The 6,000-nt window shown below is 39.2% G+C and overlaps 1 long non-coding RNA gene across 1 annotated transcript; it reads left to right on the top strand.

Moving 5' to 3' along the window:
* The first annotated feature begins 443 nt into the window (after positions 1-443).
* Positions 444-2,278, top strand: LOC121899544. The gene is made up of 3 exons (XR_006096741.1): positions 444-698; positions 1,770-1,901; positions 2,067-2,278. It is a non-coding gene; the product is annotated as an uncharacterized LOC121899544 (long non-coding RNA).
* The last annotated feature ends 3,722 nt before the right edge of the window (positions 2,279-6,000 follow it).

Below are 6,000 nucleotides of genomic sequence, written 5' to 3'. Positions count from 1 at the left end.
CACTGATATTTGCATGGTTGACTCAGACACTGCAGAAACTTTCTCTGCAGTGCATGATAAGCTGCACCTCCTGATTCAGCCTGACAGCAGCCTGACAAGCTAATAATGGTTTACTGAGACACTTAGGTTTCCCTAAATGTTCTCAGTAATATAAGGCATGCCTTGGAATGGGAAGTGAAGAGAGCATCAGTTTGACTGAAATGTTTATTTAATTAGTGTCAGATGTTTGTGCACTGTGGATATCACAGTACATATATGAAGATCCTTTTAATTTGACTTAAAGCTGCACTAGTCAATATTTTTATATTAACAATTTATTTTAAAAAAAACTATGGATAATATGAAAGGGGTCAATCATAGCGACAACACGCATTATAACTCCTCTACAGCCCTCCCCAGCTCTACGGAGCATTTTAGCGTCTTTCAGGTTATTGTTGCTCACAATTTTACTGTTTTGGTTCCCTCTCTACAAAATCGTTTGCAGCCACATCAGGGATCTGTTTCCAATGTGGGGGAAAAAAGCACTGATAAACTCACAGAGCTATCTGCCCAGCACCTTTGGCAGACAGACAGTCAGCAACTAGCTGGTGTGTATAGTGGAGCATTAAGCATCTAAAGAGCCACTTATTTCCCCCAGGAATTGGTGAAGACCAACACAGTGCTACAAGAAGAGTGAATATTGGACTTACATTCCTCAGGTGATCAGACGCATGACCACAAATAAATACTGTTGTTGCTATGTATTTGTTGGATGTGTAAATATAGGCAACTATTTGCTGACATGTTTGTCATATCAGCTTTATGTCAGGGTTGTTGTGACCCCTGTGTGTTAAAAACAACAGTCAATGTTGCTTTACAGAAATATTTTACTATCATTCATAGACAGAAATTACTATATGCAATTTACTTCATATCGCATGGTATTTATTTCCAGTTTGAAGTGTCCTTCTGGATTCAGAAAAAAGATTCACCTCTCATAGAACAGATACTCAGTTTCCTGAAACTCAGTTTAGGACAGGAGTAATGGGCAGTTCAATTAAAGAAGGGGCTAAAGGGTCAGTTTTAGTGTGGAGACAGTATATTCATTCAAAAGTTCTCATTCTGATTTATTGTTACATATGTATGTGAATGGTGTCCAATCAATGGTTGTAATTTAAAATTTTAACTAATGGCTGAATTAACTGTTTAGAAATTACAGGCATGCATCATAACTGTCAAAGTATTTCTAATAAACACCATCTGTGTCTAGATTTATCAGGTTTTGCTGCCACTGCTTTACTTTTAAAAAGGTTATTTAGAGCCAATCAGCCTCCATAATAAGAAGTCATGAAATTCAGAGCTGTCTCACCAGAGCAGGTTTAGGTTGAATGGCACAGCTAACTAATCTCCATATGAAATGCATACTACAAAGGGGGAAATTAGCTGCAAAGAGTAATTGTTTAGAATGAGGCATGGAGAAAGTAAGCACAAGAGAATGAAGGCAGCAGAGCAGGGAAATGCCAGCTCAGTCAAGTAATGAACTACCCTGTAAATGTCCCACGAGTTCACACACAGAAACCCAAAGTGATAAAAAAAAAAATCCAGTCAGTGCTTAGCAAGATTAATTGCATATTGGTTTCCTAAATAGGATCTGATTGAGGAGTTGAAATTTCAGAATAAGAAGGAGGAGTCTGAACCAGTGGTCTAAGCAGTCCTCTGTCATGAGATTCATTCGATCTCAACGTTTTTATCACATTGCAGTGAATAATGCTGCAATCCATTGTACTCAGAACTTGGACAAAAATGACCTCCACCAAGGAAAAGTGCAATGGAATGATCATTCAAGTCGGAATTCCAAGTCGGAAACTTGGGCAAGATCCATCTAGCCTGAGTTCGCCAACAGAAACAAACCTGACGTCACAGTAAGCAGAATTACCTTTTCATCCATTTTTACTTTATGTAGTGTTTGTGTTGTGAAATGTGCTTGAAACAACTTTGTAGTAGCTATATCCATCCAGTTGATTTGTGCTTCATAGAAGTCTGTGCAAGCATGCAGTACTAGCCTGCTCCTCCTGTCTCTTTTACAGCATGCTAATGTGTTAAGTCAGCTGCTGTAGTGTTGGGTTGGAATGAAACCCTGCATCTACGTGGCCCTCGAAACACCAGTTTGCAGTGGGCGTCCATGTTTTCCCGAGCAGATGAGACTGGGATGCATAGATTGGAAGTTGAGAATACCGACTTGGAACTATCGACTTCCACCTTGCAATGGATTGCAGCATCAATCCATGAAAAAGCACACAGAGAGTAACGCAGAGAGTAACCAAAACAACAAAATGTCATTGAAAGTACACTTTCCAAACCCAGCACGAGCCAAACAAGTTAATATAACCTAAGGCACGTCACAGTTATTTAAATGTAAACATGAACAACAGAGCAAAACATGTAAACACTAAATAAAGGCAACGTATGCAAGGCCAGATTTTAGATATGTACTGTTTTTGAAATCCACAACCTGCCCTCAGGCACATTTCTCAGTCATTTGCATTGTTTCAAACAGTCCCAAGACTTCACAATGCCAAACACCATGACCTTTTCTACCCTGAGCTACAGCGGCAGCCAGCTCTGCTGCTCCCAGCTGTCTCCCTCTGCAGCTGAAGCTGCATTGTCATGGACACGGCATGAGGTTAAGGGAAAACTGGTTAGATACAGTGCTGATTGTTATGGTAACATCCGTTTGTTTGGAGGTGTGGTGTAAATGTAGGTGTGGCTAATTGCACTATGTTCTCGTAGGTCACCAGTGTGCATAAACTCTATGGCTTCTCACTCAGAGCCTGAGGGCAAAGAAGAGATAATGTCAGCCTGGCTTGAGCCAACAAACAGACCACTGCTCCTGCCCCAGACTGGTATTGTACCAGTAAAAACCTTCAGGGCAAAGATACCCCAATCCCTCCACATTCCAGAGTCAGGGGGCTTTAGTTATCCCTCCTCTGCAGTGCAACCGCCTGTGTTTAAACAGTCTTTAATCAGATCTGTGTCGGACTGTTGAGGGCTGGGTTGGATCCGCATTGTTGCCTCAAACAATGACCGGCTTTATGGCAGCGGTGTGAGGTGACACCTGTAAGGTGCCTCTTTCACACCATGCAAACAAGTATTAGGAAGTAAGTAAGTAAGTAAACTTTATTTGTGTGGCGCTTGTCAAAACAGGAGTTACGTAGTGCTTTCCAACAGAAAGGACAGAAAGAAAGAAAAAAATGGAAGAATTAAAACTCAATGAATAAAAGCATCAATAAAAAGCTAAAGTGATTCCAGTAAAACGCTTTTTTAAATTTTTAGTCATTAAGCGCAATATAATCTCTCATTATGTTTAATTTGTTACCATTCTTGCTGTGTTAAAATCCTCAGGTAATGCAAAATAATTCAGCTCTGCAAAATAATTGGTAACTGTTCCTGGCATTTCAGACTGATTGATGTAATCACTGCAGGAAGATGCCTCATCTATAATTGTTTTGCAAAGTATTCACTTAAGACATCTAGCAATCAGACACGTTTGAGGAGAAATCAACCATCTGATGGTTTGCGACCATAGAATTCTGGTAACTGCAAGTTAAGGACTAAAATAATAAGCATTAAACTACTTCACCACTGAGGACCTTGACCCAATCAATTATTTCAGCAAAGAAATGCAAGAATATCAACAATGCAAACATAACATCTGTATTGACTGTCACCAGTTGGGACCAGCACAAGGACCATGAGCACTAGTGCATTCAGAAATTATGAATAACAGACCTATTCTCTTCTTTGTCCTATTCTTTGTTGGAGACAAGCATGAATTTAGAGAAGGTCGGGGAGCTGTTTACTTCCTTTACTTCAAACTAGCTTCACTGGAGATTAATGCAGATTATTTTGGACAATTATTTCAAGCTAAACTGAAATATATCACTGCATAGAGAAGGCTTGATTGACAAAGGCAATGAGAAGACGAAAGCCTGGTGCAGATTTAAACTTATAACAAGAAAAAGCTTTAAGTCAAAGACATCTCTGTTGTCAGAAGGTGGTAACAGCTCTATTGGGGAGCAATACTTCTCATCAATCAGAAAAAGAGCTCTAAAAACCCACTGTGCACTAGCTAGTTGCTACCAAAGTTAGCGAGCATTCAGTGGCTAAAGAACCAGATATTATTCTCAGTTGGTGGAGACCAAAACAGAGCTAAAAGGAGAGAAAATATTGGACTTACATCCGCCAGATAGACACAAACGCAACTCCAAATAAATGCTAATGTCGCTCCGTATCTGCTGGACGTGTAAATAGATGACTGTTTGCCAACACGTTCAACTTAAAAGGTGATAGACAATATGTCAAGCTTGTTTGCCGCTTGTACATCGAGCTTCATAATATAATATAAAAGCAGATAAGATCTCATGTCATCATTTCAAATTTGTTATTAAATCTATACATAAATGCATATATATCCAGGCTCCTCAGGCACTCAGTGACATGGAGAAACCTCTTTGGGTTTCTGACAGTCACTCAGCAGCATCTATGGGGAATTGTAAGCTGCTATTTTGTTAAATGTTTTTCTCTGTTAAGGGGATCAGTATGTAGAAATCCTTACCTGCTCACAAATGGGATTATTTTAAACTCAAGAAGAAGAAGAAGAAGAGACAGTTTGTCACATCCAGACAAGATGATCAGGTGCTTCTCATTAAATTTTTATGGTATTTTTACTGTATTTCTTTGCTCTGTGTTGTTTTGTGTTTTCCTGTTCTGTGGTACAATATGTGCCATTAGTCCAAGCAAAATACTAAAAAATAACATTAAATACTTTCATAAATATATTATTAACAGTGACAATAATAAATGCATACAGCTACATTTGTCATATTTGACCAAATAACCTCCCAAAGTCTCATCACTTCGTGGTGACACATTTTGAAACTGCAAAATAGGAGCAGGATTATTGTAATGTATGTAAAGCTCAGAAATCTGAACATACAGGTGTCGGTGGCTGAGTTCTTTTTCTTCTACATCGCACAAACTACATTTAGATGAAATCCCAGTAGTCTTCACTCCCAGACCATAAAAGACACCAGCTGATTCAGCTGTTGTGGGTGAAAAAAAATAAAAGTTCTTCGTCTTTTATATTTGATTACTTTGTCGTCTATTTGATATTCTTGACATGCCCTTTTCACTCCAATATATCAAGAGATTGTATCTCACTTCTGCTGGTATCTACCCCTTCTGCTTTAAAGATTAACTGGCGAACAGAATGTCAACCTGCTTTCACCACTGTATAGTAAAAAAAAAAAATCAGCAGCAAATGATAGAGCACAGACAAATTATTCCAACAACTTTGCCTTTGAAATCCCAGCCCAGCGAGGAGTTAGAACTTTTTAATTCTCATAACAGAATTGCCATAACATGACTTATCTTTTGTTTAAGTGTTAATTTCATGGAACATTTGGTTGTTGCACATTATAAGAAAGTGGCGGAAGAAGTATTCCCAAAAGATCCACTGACATATTAAAAAGGGATAACAAGAATCTGCCATTTGTGTTTATCCTGGGTTGTTGTTCAAAGCATCCGCCTGAAGCAGGCAGCATCTAAGTTCTGCCGTTTCCACCGGCAACGAGCCGCCATTAACTGACAAACCAACAAATACTTTCAGGCTGAGGCGAGAAATAAACAATACTGACAGCTGACAGATGCCTGAGTTGTAGCAGACTGGTCTACATCTTCATGAATAATTTCTCTGCCTTTCATGTTGCCAATGAATTACATTTATGCATTCACAACCAGGTAATTTAGGAAAACAGACACAACCAGCAGCCAAGCCTGCCAGACTGGGTCGAATATATCACACACCAACAGCTGCATACTTTGCGGAATGCAGGCGGAGAAAAGGCTGTGAGCATTTCACCTGTAATTCATCTGAACTCTATTTTTCCCCCCAGCCCTCGGAGTAATTGATTCTCCCCCACACATTTTATCCACAATCAGCTGGGATGGTTTATTTTCTTT

Source organism: Thunnus maccoyii, chromosome 6 (genome assembly GCF_910596095.1).
Source record: "Thunnus maccoyii chromosome 6, fThuMac1.1, whole genome shotgun sequence".
In the NCBI taxonomy this organism is placed as follows: domain Eukaryota; kingdom Metazoa; phylum Chordata; class Actinopteri; order Scombriformes; family Scombridae; genus Thunnus; species Thunnus maccoyii.
This window is presented reverse-complemented; position numbering and strand designations above follow the sequence as displayed.